Raw genomic sequence first — 20,118 nt, 5'->3', positions numbered from 1 at the left:
TGTGAGGGGGAGGGAAATGAATGCTGCTTCCACCTTGGGACCAAGGTAGGCAGATCCATGTGATAAGAGACCTGAAGGAATAACTGGGGCCAGCCATCCTGACATTTGTCAGAAGAGATACTAGCAAGAGTAGGATGGTACGTGAGCCACTTGAAGAAATCAAAGCAGCTAGAGTGGAGTAAAAAGGGGAAAGAGGAGACACAAGAGGTAGTGTAGGGCCAAATCAAGTACCAGCCAAGAGGCTGTGCTAGGACCTTGGCATAACTGGAAGCAGAAGGAAGATGACTGGAGGGTCTTTAGCAAAAGAGAAACAGGATAATGGGCCACAATTTAAAGGGACCACTCTGGATAAAGAGTCTGGAAAGTAAGGAAGAAGGAAGCTGAGAAATCAGTAGGAAGCTAATCCAGTTTTTCAAGAGAGCTGATAGTATGAACCAGAGTAAATGCAGTGGAGGTCATGAGAAATGGTCAGATTTGAATGATTTTGAAGGTAGAACTGACAGGTTTTACTAAGAACTTGAATGTGGAGTGTAATAGACCAAGTGGGTGATTTAAAGGATGATCTAGGGCCATTTATGGAAACTGGGAAAATTGGAAGAGGAACAGTCTGATGAAGGTTAAAAAATATTAGGAATTCTATTTAGCAGATCTGTTTATTTTGAGATACCTTTAGATATCTGAGGAAGTAAATATCTGGAGTTTAGAGGAAGGCCCATGCTGAACATATACTTTTGAAAGTTGTCCCAAAGAAGGGACAAAATTAAACATGTGGACCTAGAGAGAAAGAAGACCCAAGATAGTAAGGAAAGAAAACACAATGGTAACCCCTAACAGTTAAGAGGGACGAGTATGTGCCAGGCATTATTCTGAGTGTTTTACTTATACTAAACTCACTTAACCCTCCTAACACTATAAGGTAGATATCATTATTCACCATTTGAGGAAACTGAGTCACAGGTTAAAGTAATCTGTCCCAGATGACACAACTAGATAGGTTCAAGATACAAGTTTCAAACACAAACAGAGAAGTTCCAGAGCCTTCCACAGAGAGGGCTCAGGTACACATGTTCAGACCTTGTTTTTGCTTCAGTGGCTGCACTCTGGGATGGTCAGAACAAAGAATAAAAATAAAGGTCAGAATTTTGCACCACTTAAATTCTAGGTTCATACAATCATTAAATACCAGCAAATGGAAGACTCATCAACAAGTTCTTAAAAACAGAGCCCCAAGAAACCAAACAAAAAGCATCAAAAAAACCTTCCCTTAAAAGGAAGGCAAACAACCCCAGGAAAGAAACAAAAATAATTTACTTTATTCTATTTACCCAATTTCATCTATAGATTATAAGATACCTTTTGATTTTAGAGATTTAAGAGGAGATAGAAGCATGTGTCTTGGAATTGATGAAATATTTTAACTTTTTACAGCAGCCTGGCTTGTTTTGTTGACTGGGTTCTAAGCACTGTTTTGCCAGAAATACATTGTTCTTAATACAGTCTCCATTACATTAAGCCACAATGCTTCCTTTTTAATAAAAATGGCTTTCTTCTCTAGGAATAATATTCATTGACAGTACCAGTAAAACCTTTATTTTTAACACTTCAGTTATCTTTTTGTACATATTACCTCCTAGTGAGGTTCATAAGGATTGCTGATGATAGGTCTAAGAACACAAATTTTCATTGTTCTCATTGATGATGGAATCTTTATCTCATTCTCTTGATAGCTCTAATATAGTAGGGACTTCATAAATCTTTGTTAAGCTAATCAATAAAAATCTAAGTTTAATACTTATTCCTAGTGTTAAAATGTTGCCACATAAATTGCAGAATGCATCCGCAAAACTTTGTCCTTCTGGATTCTGCTGATCTGCTCAAGTGCCAATGTTTATGAAAACAAATAGGTTTTTCTTGCTTGGGTAATCTGCATGTTTATCAAGTTTCTCTGTCTCTGATATTCCTGGACCAAGCCATGAGCATTTCACCCTATCGATGTTGCTGCCATTATCCAGTGGTGGCAAAGGGGAGTTTAACAGTAGTGCAGACCTTGAGGACATGATGCAAAGTAAAACAAGCCCAACACAATGGACAAACTGTAGGATTTTACTTTATGAGACAGAAAATGGAAAAGGGGTGCCTGGGGGACTGAAAGCTGTTACGGGGGGGGGGGGGGGGGGGGGGGCTGGAGAGTTATTTTTTGATCAGTATGAAATTTCAGTCTGGGAGGATGAAAACGTTCTAAATAGCGAGTGGTGTGGATTGTACAACAATGTGTACATAATGCCGCTGAATTGTACATTCAAAATTGGTTAAAAGGGTGAATTTTATGTTGTATTTTTTACAACACGCTTGTACACAAACACCTAGGCAGCGACAATGCTACATTTCTCCATTTTTTGCTTACATGGTTTCCTGAAGACATGGCAGGATGACTGGATTTGTATCTCCTTAGAGATGCACGTGTATACACATTTACCACCAGACCTCATGCCCCTTGTCTACAAAAAAATTATACTTTCACTTCCTCCCAAACTATCAATCCAAAAATATAGTTTTCAGTTTATTTCAAATATGCAATTTTCTGGAGACAAACCATAAGAGACTTTTAACTATAGGAAACAAACTAAGGGTTGCTGGAGGGGAGGTGGGTAGACAATGGAGTAAGCGGGTGATGGAGGACACGTGGCAATGAGCACCGGGTGTTATATGCAACTGATGGATCACTAAATTCTACTTCTGACGGGCGCCTGGGTGGCTCGGCTGGTTAAGCAGCTGCCTGGCCTGGGTCATGATCCCAGGGTCCTGAGATCAAGCCCCGCACTGGGCTTCCTGCTCAGCGGAGAGCCTGCTTCCCCCTCTCCCTCTGCCTGCCTCTCTGCCTCCTTGTACTCTCTCTCTAGCTCTTTGTCAAATAAATAAATAAAATCTTAAAAAAAAAATTCTACCTCTGAAAGTAATAATACGTTATATGCTAACTGAATTAAAATATTAAAAAATATACAATTTTCCAATTGATTTTAGGATCTTTTTTAACTCAGTATTGAATGGTGGATTCCTGAAATAGATGTCTGAATTTGCCCCAGATTGGGACAGGGAAGGGCTCAGGGAAGGGCTCTTTAAGACTGAGGCTATTTGCCCCTGGGCAATTTATAATGTGCCTTTATCACCTGCTGGGAGAATCGGATTGGCTGAGAAAGACTGGAGAAAAGTTTCCCAGAGCTGAGGGGTCAAATACTTTGGAAATTACAGTTTAACATCTTTTTTCTCCTAGTACTGGGATATTATGGGAGGGCACACATCTTTGTTGGTCACAAGGTCTGGGTCCAGTCCTTGGCCATGTGATTTTATATAAATGATTTCTCTGATTTCAGCCTCCTTATCTATAAAATTTAAAATACTAGTACCTGTTTTGTTCAGTTTTTGTGACTCTGTCATCCTAGTCATAGAGCAGACACTTAGGAAATTCCAAGTTTCCTTCCCTTCCCTAATTAGAGTATCTTGGTATGACCAGTAAGAGTTGGGTCTTGAGATTATAATTATGGGCGACCCATAACTGGTCTGCAAGCCAATATATATGGAAAGGGTTTTGTCTGTGATCCTGTGGTGAAAAAAAAAAATGAAATCTCCAAAGCTGAGGACCATCTAAGATGATGGAGAAAGAAACAAATGGTTATTTAAAACCCAAACTGTAAGAGCTACTTTGGTTCCCATGGGGAATGACAAAACTCTTATCAGTAGAAATTCAGCAATGCTGTTCCCTTCCCTGAAGAATCTATTAGGGATAGGAGGGGAGGGCAGAATAAAGCCAAGACTAGAACTTCAGTGAATTTCTGTGGTATCAGTCCAAGGAAAGAGCAAGAGTAGACAGCCATTGCATAGGCTGGCATATTGATGCGGTTTTGGTGATGCATCGGTGGAGAGTGTAACTGCTCTACATAATCACATGAGGGTAACAGAAATTTGGGGAAAGTTTAGAAAAAGAGACATGATAAGGCTAACTACATCAATCTCCTAGTTATCCCCAAACCTTTAATAAAAAGGTCTATATACTCACATAACTAGGGAGGATGCTATTTTAGGGGAGACATCAAGGAGATAGTTTTGTATTTTGCTTTGGGGTTATAAGGCACAGTACAGATACAACTTGGGGAAAGGATCACAATCTATAACAAATTTATAATAAGCAGTTCAGAGCCAGGGTTGACCAGGAAAAGCACACACATCATCTTTACCCCCTCTTCGCTTCTCCTGCCAAAATTTCTGGAAGAACTGAGGAACATGAGGTTTTTGCTGTATGTGAGATAATGTGAGATAAGATTTAAATGCATTCTGTTTGAACTGAAAAAGCATACCTTAACTATGCCTGGGATACTCCAGCAGTAACAGGCTGGACTAGAAGTAGGAAGGGTGCCATGCAAGCTCAGATATGGTCATATTTCCCTGAGCAAAACTCTGATGGCAAAGCAGAGATCACACTCTGCAGTCCATGTCTCACAAAGAAAATAACAAATCATCTCTGGAGAAAAGATATTCTATAGAATTTGTAATGTGTATGTACTTACATATAAAACATAATTCTAGATTCTTCCATCCAAGTACTAACCAGGCCCGACCCTGCTTAGCTTCCGAGATCAGACGAGATCGGGCGCATTCAGGGTGGTATGGCCGTAGACCATAATTCTAGATTCTTAAAGGGAATTGACTTTACTAGGGAAAATTCATTAAATTTTCCTTTCAAAGTATTTGTCAACTGCCAAGATATGTATTTCAGACTCCAAGCTCCCAATCTGGATAAGAGAGATACAGAACTTCATTAAAGACCAGGTCCTATTTCTTGGAGACAAAGAAAAGATATACAAGGAGACATGCTTTCTTTTAGGTGGAGTTTCAAAGTAAAGGTAATTACAGTATACTTATTCATTGTATTCTCTTCCCCAGTTTGCTTTTTTAACTGCTTAGAGGCTTGCTCCTATGCTACAATTTAATCACTAACTTAACACTAATAACCCTCAGGTGGGTATCTAGTTTAGACAGTATTTTTTTCTACTACTTTTTTTTTCCTTCAAATTTTAATTTAAATTCTAATTCGTTAACATACAGTGAAATCTTGGTCTCAGGAGTTGAATTCAGTGATTCATCATTTACATACAATACCCACTGCTCAACACAAATGCCCCCTTAATGTCTATCACCCATCTAGCCCATCCCCCACCGACCTCCCTCCAGCAATCCTTGGTTTGTTCGCTATCTTTAAGAGTCTCTTATGGTTTGTTTCCTTCTCTACCCACCCCCACCCACCCCGTATGTTCATCTGTTTTGTTTCTTAAATTCCACATGAGTGAAATGATGTGGTATTGGTCTTTCTCTGACTTATTTTGCTTCACAAAGTACACTGTCGTTGCATCCACATCATTATAAATGGCATGATTTCATTCTTTTTGATGGCTGAGTAATATTCCATTGTATGTATATGTATTGTATGTATATGTATTGTATGTATATGTATGTATATGCCCTTCTTTATTCATTCAGTCTCCAGTATTGTTAAAAACAAAAACAGGGTACTATTTTGATATTAGTGAAACAAATTCAAGTATATTTGAGTTGCTTCCTCTGTAGAATTACAGGGACTAATTTTCTGGCTTGCTAGTTAGTATTTAAAAGGAGACTAACTGTGCTAAAGGCAATGCTTAGGACATAGTAGGTTCTCAACCAAGATTTTAAGTAAAGATTTTAATGAAATCCAATGAACCAATGAATGACCTAAGGAACATATCAAGAGTTGGGCCATATTTCAAAGGAATTGGCCAAATACGCTCTACTTCTACAGGTAAAAATTCCACTCTCTGCCTACCTTTGGTATCACCTCCCCATTAACAACATCACTGACAACTGGATACATTCACACACACAAAGGCACCAGTGGGTTTGTATGTTTGTCTGGATAAGTAGGTACCTAAAAAATTTTTTTAAGTGCCTAGTCTTAAATTTACAGGTTGAAGTATGAGAAAGAAGAAGGAACTGCTTTTACACTTCAAGTGCTTTCCTCTTTAGTGAGTACTGATTAATTAAATGAAAGAATATGTAGATACTCAACTCAGGCTAGTATTCTCTTTCATCTGAGCTCTCTTGACTTCTGAAAAGGAGTATAAAATAGAGATTCTGATTTTTAATACGACCTATGATTTAACAATGTTTTTTCTTTTCCCACAGAAGTAATGTTAAAGATTTTATGAAATTTTTTTAAAGATTTTTTTAATTTATTTTTTTGACAGAGAGAGAGAGATCACAAGTAGGCAGAGAGGCAGGCAGAGAGAAGGAGGAAAGCAGGCTCCCCGCTGAGCAGAGAGCCCAATGTGGGGCTCAATCCCAGGACCCTGAGATCATGACCTGAGCTGAAGGCAGAGGCTTAACTCACTGAGCCACGCAGGCGCCCCTATATGAAACTTTATTGGAGACCAAATGGAAGTTTTCTATTCTCCCTCCCCTTTTTCAACAATTTTTTTTCCTGGGTCTGTGTTTGTGATTAGATAATTACAGTATTCCACTCAAATCTTGAATTTACATTGCATTGTGAATGTGTCTTATTTCTTCATTCTTGTGATCAGAAAAAGATGCTATGTGTAGCACTAATGGAATCATAATAGTTAATATTCACTGTATTACCTGAATAAAATGTTAAGGTTTTTAATACCTGGACATTAAGGAGATTTCTGATAAAGTTTATACTTTCAACTCCGAGTGGTTTTACCCTTTTTCTTTCAGTCTATTGGTACAATGGAAATGTATACAACTAGACCATTTGCCATCGACGTACATAACAGCAGAGGAGTGCAGAAGCTGCAGCTGGCACGGGGACATGAGAAGACCCGAAGGAGCCTAGAATTTATAGGACCAGAGGAATACATAATAGAAGCTAGAAATTGATAATTCTAAAGAACCAAATTAAACAAAAATCCTAAATATTTGTATTAACCTAAAAATAGTCAACCTATTTGTGATCAAATGACTAGTATAGATTAGCAAAAAGGAGAGCAAAGAAAAGGTGTTGGCCTTTGTAGTTTGGCTCCAGGAGGTTCCAAGGGCCAGCAACTGAATGTGAACTCTGATTCTTTCCTAGCTGCTCTGCATTGTTTGGGATTAGAATTGTCTAAATACCATGAGTAATATGGAAGTTCTCTGAAGGGTAAGTTAGTGCTCTGATTAGCATTTTCTGATAATTCAACTGGAAACATAATCGAGAAGCTTTGTCCTAACAGTTTCTCGGTGATGGGAGGGATATGCAGAGTCATTCTGCTTGGAACTTTATCAGTTTATTCCTAAATCCTGGCAGAACAAATTCGACACTTGCTTGGTCATTGCTGTTGCCTTTTTCATGCTTAGAAAAAAAAGGCCTGGCCCTTAAATAGCTATAGTCACTGTCCTTAACACTGCAATACACTTTCTTCTTTCTCTGCTTCTCATTTCAAACTCTACAGGAAAGTTCATCCACCATATTTCTAAAACCTAAGTGATACAATATGTTGTATTTTTCTCTGAAAATGCTCTCGCAGTGTTAAGTTTATAGCTTATAAAATTTCCAATGATATTTCTGTACATTCTGCCTCTTGTGAAGTCAGTGTTTGGATTAGGTTTTATCCTTTGGTAATTAACAGATTACACTGATGTAACACTTGCTACTTATCATATTCCTCTTCAGAGGAGTCTAAAATGCTTTAGACACTTCATGTCAAAATGCTTTCATGTACTACACTGGCATATTTTCAACTAGTTTATTTGATTATTCAAGTACCTAGATAGTCATGTAAAGTTAATTTCTTACATAAAAAGAAAATTACAAAAATGAAAAGAACAGTGTCGATGTCTTTCTTCATACATTATTTTGGAGTCATTTAATAGAGTGCTTCACTTTTGGGCTCCAGGTAATTCTCCTGTGGCCGTGTATCACCCCATTAGATGGCCAAGTGGATATTATGTTTTAATGTAAGGTGAGGAAAAATCAAATGTAGATAAACAATAACTGAAGAAGCTATACTTAAAAAGGGCACCAATCATGTATTAACATGTATACATTAACATGTATAACCATGTAGTAACATGATCTAGAACTAATTTCATGGTTCTTTAGTTTCTTGAGTTAGGATCCACTTTTTCTAAAAGCACATCTTAATCATTCTTGCTGTATCCAGAGCACTGAAAATAGTAGTTATAGCGAAAGGTTTTTACTACAGCAAATTTTAAAAAAAATACATCTGGGATAATGATTTAAAGTGAATTTTGGGGACGCCTGGGTGGCTCAGTTGGTTAAGCAGCTGCCTTCGGCTCAGGTCATAATCCCAGCGTCCTGGGATCGAGTCCCACATCGGGCTCCTTGCTTGGCGGGGAGCCTGCTTCTCCCTCTGCCTCTGCCTGCCATTCTGTCTGCCTGTGCTCGCTCGCTCTCCTCTCTCTCTGACAAATAAATAAAATCTTTAAAAAAAAAATAAATAAAGTGAATTTTGAATTCTGAAACTCTGAATTCAGAGAACAGAGACCTTTTGGATACTCCAGAAAGTTCAATTTTTCCTAATTCTATAATAAATTCCAGTAAATGAAATTCCTTAATAAACTGTAGAAAACTTCCTAGAAGTCTCTTATGCGCTCTTATAGAATATGATATTTTAAAAACCTTGCAAAAGGTTACACTTGAGTTTTAAAAAAATATTAACAGCCAAGTCAAGGTGTCCTTTCTTTTTTACTGTAGGTTTTTAGAACTTCAGTTCCTTAAAGTTCTTGTGGATATTAGAATCTAATAATCTGCCTAGCTTAAAATTTGTTCTCAATTTATAGCGAGAAATAATGAGAACTCATCATTTTAAAAACAGTCAAATTATGGACAAATTGTTGAATGACATTTCTAAGAACTTTCTATTAAACAAGAGGAACGGTATAGATCATTTTCCTGATATTGTAGAGGAAAAACCTCTGTACTATATTGTTTTTGGTCTCCTATAGGCATGGTTGCAGAAAAAGACTGGAATATGCTTTCTAAGAATGAGGGTTCTAACCCACGAAAGTTAAAAAGAACCCTACAAAGGCACCAAAACTCATTCTAAGTCTGCCAATACCTGGTTACCATATGACAACTTCTCATTATTTTGGCACTTCTTCAGGTGTTGTTAATCTACAATTGGCCTTACATTGCGATACCTCCTATATCCATTTCTCTATTTCCAGGGTCCCCGAACTAGTCCTGGAGAACTCTGGAGCCTGTTAGGTTTGCCACTGGCCATAGGATCACAGGTCATTCATACTGTGACTCAGAAACTCTGCGAAGCCCCTCATCTATAACATAGGAGGGTAGGGGGGAGATTAATTTATATTGAACATATAATTTATGTTCTCAAAAACTTCATTATGCAATTCCAATCCTGGCTCCTTTTACCTTATGCCAGAATCAATCCTAGATGATGTGTCTACCACCAGTCTGAGCTCTGCCATTTAAGGTTACTTCCAGCAATATAATCACTTTTGACTTTGGGAAATATTTTCTATCTTTATTTGCTGTTTAAAGTTAAAACTGTGACCTGGCTTTTTTTCCCCCCAGACATTCCCACCTGTTTCCAAACTGGAGTAAAACTACCGTGAAAGCTGAACTATTCTTATACTTCTTGGCAGAATACGATGCAGGTAACTGGTCCTGTTGGCCATGGGCTTCTTAGTCACAACCACAGGTAATCCGTTTCCTTCTTGGCTGTCAGGGAAGGGCCTGATTAGCCAATCCAACAAATTCTGAGCCCCAGCCCCTGCTTCCTTCTTCAGTTCTCTGCTCTAGCCTGGGGCTTCTAGCCAGGTGTACGGAGAGGGATCAGGTTAGCTTTGCCAAGGAGGCAGCAGCCAGCAAGGGCACAGTGCTCCTCTTCTGCCTTCCCCTCCACAATTGTCTTTTCTAGATCAAAGTTCTGCTTCCTTTAAATGTTAGTCATTCTTTTTCTTTCTATGGAAACCTACCATTCTCCCATTGGTTTATAACGAATCAATGATTGGGTCACGACTTGACCTCCTTGCCCATCCCTGAATTTCACTTAACTTGGTGAGAGACTTCCCTTCTGCAGCAAAGGAAGTAGCAGGACAAAATCTTCTCACCTGTCCAGAATGTCATGTGCTAAACCTATTCGAGCAATACAAACGGAAAGGATTCCAAAACTTTAGGTATTTACAGTTTTCACAAATATGGAAAAATTTCGTTCTAGTCAGAGTTTCACTTAAAGCTGATGCATTCTTGTTATCGTCTTTGCCGAGATCAGTGCATGAAAAGATCTCGTGAAGCAGTAAAATCGTTTACATATCAAGGTATGTTTGGCAAAGAGAATGACTCATCTTCATGAATTCTGGGTGCATTAAAGGTTCAGTTGGGCGGCCAGGTGATCAGTAGGAGTGGGTTATTTACCTGGGAGGACCTGGAAAGCTTTTTACACAGTGTCAACAGGATTGTTGTTAAGCAGCAAGTCGGCAAACATGGGAAGGTTGTCATTAAACAATGTTGGGATTCAGAACTGTTGACGTTTATTTGCTTTTTGACTCCTCAACTGCTCATGGAGAGATCCCAGCTATCTCAAATGAAAAGCCACATGCATCACTGCACTCCTTCTCTCCAGTTTTAAAGCTCTTGGCAACCCTAACACAGGGTGAAACAATCCTTTGCGACCAGCCCTTTTTCACGTGGGCTTCCATAAATGGGCTTTGGAGGGGTTCATGAACTCCTGCAAATATAGGTGGCATTTGGTTTATAATTACGTGCATAAGGAGAGTTGCCTGTTTGGGTGTGGTGAGAGGGTTGCACATTTTTTTTTTTATTATTAGATTTTTAAATTTTTTTTTTTAAGATTTTTATTTATTTATTTGACAGAGAGATCACAAGTAGACGGAGAGGCAGGCAGAGAGAGAGAGGGAAGCAGGCTTCCTGCTGAGCAGAGAGCCCGATGTGGGACTCGATCCCAGGACCCTGAGATCATGACCTGAGCCGAAGGCAGCGGCTTAACCCACTGAGCCACCCAGGCGCCCCTATTATTAGATTTTTAAAGGGATCTGTGAAATAGCACAGTTTTCAAAACTTCTACTCTGGGGTCTAAATTGAGTGGTTTTAATAATGTGGATGGAGAAGTGGACAAAGGACATGCGCAGAATGCATACTGTTCCTATACAGAATTTTTTAAAAGCTTGGCCAGCTAGGTAGACGTGGAAGAGACCGAGAACCCTGGTCACTGCTGCAAAGTAAGAATAGTGTGTCCAAAGCAATGAACTGATCAAGAGAGAAAATTAATGTACCCCTCCAGGAAAGGGCATCTGGACACCCTCATCTCATTCAACCAGATGGGAGTTGCTAGCTTTCGGTATTTACTGGAAAACTGACAACAGGTATTGCTTTTCTGAGGGTCTCACGCACCACTTCGACCCCAGGTGCAATGGGCTCAGGACTTACTTGCTATTGCACTTGGCTCATCATACAGTTCCGAGACTTATATCTAGAGACCTCTACAAGCTCTCTGTTTGCTAAAGAGAAACTGACCAATTGGGATTTATGCTGCTCTGTCCCCAAATCTGGATAGTTTTCCCAAATCCCATCAAGGTAGATTTCAAAAAACAGCCATCTAACACCTAAGATTCTGTTATCTTATTTCTGCCTTTTTCATAGTCAACATCAGAGACGCTTTTTTCCCCCAAACGGGATCGCCACCTTTGCCTATTCCTTCCTCATTCACCCAAGGGACCCATACCCATCTACCGTATGGAAACATCAAAAACAAGCATTGCTCCAGTGGCTGGCTCTGGCTTCTCTCCAAGGTATGCCTCTTCCCCACGGAAGTTCTGTTTTGATTGGTCTTATGGCTTTTCAGGTCAGGGAAAAGTCTGTTAAAAACCTGTATTCTTGGGGCGCCTGGGTGGCTCAGTGGGTTAAAGCCTCTGCTTTCAGCTCAGGTCGTGATCCCAGGGTCCTGGGCTCTCTGCTCAGCGGGAAGCCTGCTTCCCATCCTCTCCCTCTGCCTGCCTCTCTGCCTACTTGTGATCTCTGTCTTTCAAATAAATAAATAAATAACATCTTAAAAAAAAACAAAACAAAACACCTGTATTCTTCTTTGGCTTTATGATTCCTTTGAAGTATTGTGCCTCATTTGCCCGGGCCCTTTAAGAGATGGCTCTGCTGGTGCCTTAGCAGCTTCCCTCCCCCCAGCATGTACACCAGTGACTTGGGCTATTCCCTCCAGCCAGGCACCCCACTCCCCATCTTTTTCTTTTCTTTGGTGGGGGTGGGGTGGGTTGGGGTAGTGGAAATCAAACTTAGACTTCCCTTGAAGTTTTAGATAACATTCTTAAAATAGGTTTCTTTTGCTTCCTATAATCCTTCCAGCTAACTGCACACACACAATCACAGTCTCCATTTCCACAGAATGTGAGATTTTACTCATCGAAAAGTCATCATAATCAACTGACAACCTATCTGCTTCAACAGTGAGATCTCTGTTAGTGTTTTAAATATGTCTGTGTCTACTGATGCTATCATATGTTTTTCCTTAAGTCTAAAAATTATCCTTTGGCATTCAAATCAAAACAACATTGTTGAAACAGAAGTACCTTGGGTATAAAACCTGAATAGTGATTTGCATGTAACCTTGACAAGTAACAGTATGGGGTGAGATGTAGACATACACGGTCTCTAATCTTGGGGATTGCAGCTAAAATTTACCCCATAAAAGCTGAAGAGATTTTTAAATTTTGCTTGGTAAATATAGGAGTTTTCTATAATTGCTGTAACAAGTTGGTGGTTTAAAACAACATAAATTTATTTTCTTACAGTTCTGGAGATCCGAAGTCTGAGATGGCTTCCACCAGGCTAAAACCAAAATGTCAGCAGGGCTGCCTTCCTCCTGGAGTTTGGAGGGAAGAATCTATTTCTTCGCCTCTTCCTTGGCTCTAGACCCCTTGCTCCATCTTCAAAGACTGCAGTGCAACACTTAAACTCTGGGCTCTTCCCCCCTCCCTCTTATACCTGTGATTACATTGGGCTCACCTGGATAATCCAGAATACTCTTCCCAATGTAAAAGCCCTTACTTAGTCCCACCTGCAAAGTCCCTTTAACTACAGACCATTATACATGCACAGGTTCCGAACATCAGGATATGGACATTTTGGGGGCCGTTATTAAACCCACCACAGTGAATTGTCTACACTGTAATGCTTGCCCCGAAGGAGATAGTTATTCTTTAAAATTTCATTAGAAATCAAGATATTTACTTTTTATTTATTAAAGTAAAGATATTTACTTTTTATTTATTAAAGTCTACTTATTACTAGACACGTGAAACCACAGCCACGTCAGACCTGTTAAAGTAAATTCAAATCAGAAACTTCCCAATTCCACTCCACAAATGTGTTTTGGGAGCAAGTATAGACTAGAACATTGAGAAAATACTACACAGCTCTTTGGGTGAAAAAAGTTGTCAAGGTAATTTCTTTCCAGTCTGTGGTTTTCTCCATAGATGTGGCAAATAAATGAGAACAGGGATGGAGTCAGGGCATGCGCGTCTGGTATTCTCGAACGGGCGAAAGCTGACAAATGGTAACAACAGTTTTCAGTCCTTCTTCCCAGTAAAGGAATTACATAGCTAGTTTTCCCTGTACTTCTGACTTTCCCAAATTTTGCAACTTTATGCCTTCAGACATAGAACAGCCGAGGCCCTTCCCAGTTCTTTAGGGGCTGATCACGAGGATCATTCTGTCACTGTTCCCTCTCCAGGTCTTCTCCCAGCTGCTGATGAGCGACGTGCCGGGAAGTTGGAGCAGGTGTGCCTCGTCTGTCTTCGGCGTGTTGAAGCATGACTCGAAGGAGGAAACTTGAATTTTTAAAAATTTCTTTCAGGAGAGGGGAACCAAAGGGATGACAGACTCCCAGAGGAAATGCACACACAGCTGTTTTTTTTTGGGGGGAGGAGTTGGTGTTTTTTTGTTTTTGTTTTTGTTTTTGGATTTGGTGCTCTAGGCAGTTTCTGAAAACAAACCCTAGAGTGAAATCATCAATATGAGAACGGCTTTGGGCTGTTCAAAATTACTCTCAAGAGCTTAGTAGCACTTTCTGACCAGGCTCTTTCTGACCAGGCTCGGGGTATATTTTCCCCCGTGTTTTTAAAACTCAGAACTAGTTTTTGTTATCTTCCTAGGAAACACATTATTCTTTTAAAATCACATTTGGACAAAGTAATCTGGGAGATAACACTGACAATTTTTAATTACTGATATTTCTCATTTTTAACCTTTGAAAACAAAATCTAAAGAATTTTCGGAAAAATATACATTAGCATCAGATTTAGATACAAGTATGTAAGTTATGCTTCGGGGGTAGTAAGTACATACCCTACTCAGAAATTATTTGGCATCATTAAGTAAGATAGCTAGTTATCTGATATTTTTGCCCACTTTGGGCCTAGGTACAGTTGTATGCTAGTAATTTTGTAACACAAGGTTCTCCCGGGAAAGACAAACCCTGATTTGTAGTGTTTGCCAATTTCCATGGTGTTAAAATGTACTACCGCTCATGCCAATTTCGAGCAACCATCCTGAAGTCACTGAAAGCAGGGATGGGAAAAGATGGGCATAACTAGTTTTCCTGAGCTGGTAGAGGAGAGGTTTTCCCGGGCTGGTGTAAGTATCTATAAATAGTATGACTTGGGGGATTCAGGTAGATAACAGGATATATTCAGAATGACTGAACCCTGATTCTGAAAGGAGAACCATCTACATTTTGCTATCGGTAAACCATAAGGATATGTAAGAGGATCTGTAACCAAGAACATAATTTCTGACTTCAGATGGTCTGGATTCTTCTTTTTCTAAATTCTGGAAATTCTCTTCTCTATGTCCTGTCTTGCTTGTTCTGGGAACCTGCATCTTGCTTCAGGAGCTTTAATGAAAAATCATTGGAAGTCTGACTTCTTACATATACATCTGACACTGAGCACACTTTTTATATATGGAGTTTTTCCCCAATGTTTTTCCCCTATGTGAAGGACTTGAATTCATCCTAATATCAGCTGAAAATACCGGACGCCTTTGAGTGGACATTTCCTGAAACTAAAGCTTTCAACTCTCTGACCTGAGTGGTGTATGTGTGAGTTTTCCCCTAGGTTGTCTTCTCTGTATCCTCCTTGCTATGCTGTGGTGAAAGTTTTGTACTAATGTACAAGAGCCACTGTCTGCCTCCTATGCCTCAAGACTAACGTTAGAGAATGCTCTAGTTTGGGTTTCTGCATTAGAGATTTGACTCTAGTTATCTGTTGGTTGTATCCCTTTCCACTGAGTCCATGGCCTCTCTTCTAGGATGACTCTCTGGATTCCAGAGTCTTCAGAACTTCCCACCCAACACAAGCACTGAGCCTATTGGACATCACTGGCCTCTTTGACTTGTCCATCCTCCAAAGAGTAGTCTGTGCCATCTCCTAAGCTTTTGGTTAAGGGTAACTGTTTTTTACTGAAGACATAACTGTACCTGAAGGGCTACAATGCATCTTATACTTGAACCTGACTTTCTAGGTCAAGGACATAGATAGGAATATATTTCATTCAAGTATTTGTTGGTCTAAACTTCTAAGTATTTAGACATATAGTATATAGACCCCCCATTTGTACTCTAGTGTCTCTTTTTTCCTTTAAGTATGACCATCTAGGTAAGTAAGGATAAGTTCTTTTAAGAGGGCAAAGTTTCAGGGAAAGAGGCATGGTCATGGGAATCAGTTTATCAAAGTATAGGGAGCTAATGCCCAGGTGTCACTGCCAGAGAGAATGCAACTAACCCAGCCCTGAGAGCTGCTATAAGGACCTGTGTCAATACCTGGGTCAGCAGCAAGACTCATCAACAGCAAAAGTCTGATATTGACAGAGACCCATTTGTCCCTTCTCACCTACCTCCTGACTCTCTGTCTACATGTCATCACTCTCCTCCAGGTGTGCTGAGGAGAACTAATGACTGCCCTGGAGTGAAAGGACACACGAATTATAAGCTCAGAGCTATGGACTCTCATGGAACCCTTATTTCATTTCTTCTACCATGGTCAGACTGTGACTTGCTGAAGCAATCCAACTAGTGGACATTTTAAACTCCTTTGGGAGGGAAACATCCATGTCTGCATGTACTCTGGGCTGAAAAAATGAACCTTCTCATTACACAGTCCATGGTTCTTTCTGTGCAATTCCATTAACCTCCTTTCCCAGTTCCCACCTATAGCGACTCTAGGACATTACAATAAAATGGCTACCTACCCAATATCATGTAGGCTATATGTATGAACACACTATCTCCCAAGGCTCTTTCAGCAAAACCTGTGTCCATGTAGGAATCCAAGCTAAGACAAAATCTAAAATGATGTCATTTTATGAACTTAAAAAAATGATGCTATACAAATTCAACATCATGGCTATCTCCAAGAAGGTCCCAGTCAGTGCATGTGTAGTAACAATGGTCATTTCAGCAGTAAGCACTTCTTGTAGAAAAAATATTCAAGTATCTTCTAATTAGTAAAAGTACTAAGATAAATATTTTTATGAACTGAAGTGGAAAAAGTAAAAAATCAGTTACTCAGGATTTGGGGATAATCTAAGTACTGTGAAGTTTGCAGTGGAAGTATGACAAGATTTCCTCCTTTATTATTTAGGTACAGACAAATCTAACACACCAAAAACAAGAGTAGAAAATGAAAGACAGTAAATTACCCTGGCCTTGGCACATGATATTGACTCCTCAAGTGCTATAGGCAATGGGGATCAGGAGGAAATTCACAAAGGAAAGTTAGGTAAAGTCTCCCAGGAAGCACGGGCCTTGAGCTATGGCTCAAAAGATGTGTAGTACAAGGAGGAAAATCCCAGGGTAGAGAAACATGACAGTCTGATGTTTGATTTTATGTGTCAGCTTGGTTGAGCCATGGCGTGTCCAGATATTTGGTCAAATATTATTCTGGGTGTTTCCATGAGGGTGTTTCTGGATGAGATTAACATTTAAATCAGCAGACTGAGTAAAGAAGTTACCCTCTCTAATGCGGTTGGGTCTCATCCAATCCAATGAAAGCCTGAACAGGACAAAAACACTGAACCTCCCCTCTAACTAAAGAAAGAATTCTTCCTGCCTGACTGCTTTCAAACTGAGATGTGGGCTTTTTTCCTGATCTTGAACTCAGATTGAAACACTGGCTCCTTCTGGGTCTTGAGCCATTTGGACTGGAACTTATGCCACTAGCTTTCCTGATTCTCAGGCCTTCTGACTCAGACTGGAACCAAACCATCAGCCCTGCAGGGTCTCCAGCATGTTAACTCATCCTGCAGCTCCTGGGAGACCTGCCAGCCTCCATAATTTCCATGAGCCACTTTCTTATTATCTATCTATCTTCCTACCTATCTACCTACCTACCTATCTCTATCCTTCTGGTTCTGTTTCCCTAGAAAACCCTGACTAATACATTAAGTGAAAACACATAACATTTGCAGGATAATATAAATGCAAAGTTTGGCCTGACCAAATTAGACAGTATGTGTTGTGAGAAAATTCATGATAAAGTTGTTTTGATCAAGTAGAAGATGATGGAAAGCTAAGACAGGTGCGATCAAGGTATCACACTCCTAAAGTCATGACATTATCACTTGCCACTTCTGTTACTCTTTTTCATCCAGCCCAAATCTGACTGAGGATTTCATCTCAATACTGTATCCCTGAGGGCTCACCACCAATCATTTATTCTCAGCGTGCTAGATTAAGCCTTTTAAAAATCACCTGGGGGTTCGGATAAAATGTAGATCAGTTTCTGGTTCATTAGGCTCAGGTAGAGCCTGAGTTCTGCATTCCCAAGTGATACAGACGCTGTTTCGAGGACCCCTCTTTGAGTAAGGAACATCCTTTGTTTAGTTAATGCTGCTTGAATCAAGGAGCCACTGAAGAAATACTACCTAGCCACTGAAACAATAAAGCATGGGCTGGGAGCAAGAGAATACCTTCTGGAATTGTTTTTGAATAGTTGCCTGTAGTTGACCTCCTAAATATTGTCATGGGACTGGATTGTCAAAAATTTGCAAAATCATAGATCAAAATTTAAGAGGAAACCAAAATTCATCCAGAATATGTCATTTGAGGTAAGCATCATGAGTTTGTCGGAAAAAATATGAACATCCATTTTGCTAATATTAAAAGAGATGGCATCCTAAAATTTGAATTCTGAGAAGCATTTGATGTAATTATTTATAAAATGATAATATTAGTTGTAATTTCCCTTAGTGAAAACCTCACAGGAAGAAGTCAAGGATTTAGGCAATTCAACCTGAAGCTGACAACTGGGTTTTCTTCAGGGAGAGGAACCATAGAGATGGGAATTCCAAGGAAACCAAGTGGCAAGCCTTTGGAAATCAAGAGCTGCAGTTTTCCTCTCCAGACCCTAGGTGGAAAAGAATAAAACATAAGTGAGTGATATATGTAGGGGGATAGTCTTTTTGGACACAAATAAAAGGTACAAACAATTTGTCATCTGCCTATATTATTTATGGAGAGAGGATATTGTAAGATATAAAGTAAAAAGTAAATATAAAGAAATAAAAATGAGACTAAAATCCAACATATGCTTACATGGACATATTCAGAACATCACAACAACAACAACGTAATAAATATAGGTACAACGTAATAAATATAGATACCTATGTAAGTATAGGTAATAAATATAGGTATGTAAATATAGGTACGTAATAAATATAGGTAATAAGCAGAAATTGAAGACAAGAAGAAATTAAATGATCAATAGGAGTTTGTGGTAAATAACATACACAAACACACACGAAGGCATGTGCTTCTCTCACCCCCTCTATATGTTAATGTAATTTGCTGCTGTTGTTTGTTGTTGAGCTAGGCTGAAGAGGGGCTGTAATGAAGTGCAGTTGTGTCTCTGTTTCTGCTGTTAATTGTCTGGAGTGCTGGGTTTAAAGGAAAGAATGAGCAGGAAGTCAACTTGAATTTCAGTGTTACCTCTTAATAAGTCAGAGTCATTCTGTCCTGACTTAATTAAAATACACTCAACTACAAAATTGGAGCATCTAAAGTATACCAACCCCTGTGCTAGCTGCTGCAGAAGAACATGAAGAAAATGACTGGGTCCTGGTCCCCATGGAAGTTAATTATTTAAGAGCTCTCTATTGCATTCACTTGCAGGATCTGTCATCTACTTGTTGTAGGACCTTGAAGGATTTACGTAATCTTCCTAAATTTGGGTGGGATGAGATTAATAACAATATCTATCTAAGGAAATTACAGAGAAGATTAAATGAGAAATTTGACAAATGCTAAACTAGCACAGGTCTCAGAATTTGGCAAATGCTCTATACTTGCTAGTTCATCTATTACTCTTAATCTTGAAAGGGGAGCTTACAAGCCTTTTCCATGAAGCATCACCAATTCTATGTGTGTTGACATTACTTTCCTCAAGTACATTACCTTGGATGTTTGTAGCCAGTTATATTGATAGACAGTCTCATACTCTTTTGCAGACACATAGTTTGGCTCCATATATAGAATAAAATGAGCTTTGAAGTTAGAAATTATGTCTTTTATTCCCTGTATCATTCCATTGTTATATAAAGAGTACATAGCAAACATTCAGCACTTGTTAAGTAAGTGAACCAACTCTAAAAACCTCTGTGTCATATTTTCCTTTTCTTGTTCTCCTGTATATCTATTCTATTTCAAGGACTTGTTTAAGAAGACAAACATAGTAGATGGAAAACTTAGTTGAAAAGAAGTTATGTAGGGCACCTGGGGGTGGCTCAGCTGATTAAGCGACTGACTTTGGCTCAGGTCATGGAGTCCCAGGATCCAGTTCCCACATGGCTCTCTGCTCAGCAAGGAGTCTGCTTCGCCCTCTGACCCTCCTCTCTCTTGAGAGCTCTCTCTCTCATTCATTCTCTCTCTCTCTCTCATAAATAAAATCTTTAAAAGAAAAAAAAGAGGTCATGTACAAATTCAGTATAATTTATTATGATGAAAATTATGATTTTTTTTTTTTGTAATTTGTACAAAAGGAACTTGGCTCAAAGATCTTAAACTGTATCCTGGTATA

Source organism: Lutra lutra, chromosome 3 (assembly GCF_902655055.1).
Source record: "Lutra lutra chromosome 3, mLutLut1.2, whole genome shotgun sequence".
Lineage (NCBI taxonomy): Eukaryota > Metazoa > Chordata > Mammalia > Carnivora > Mustelidae > Lutra > Lutra lutra.
Note: the sequence above shows the minus strand (reverse complement) of the source record.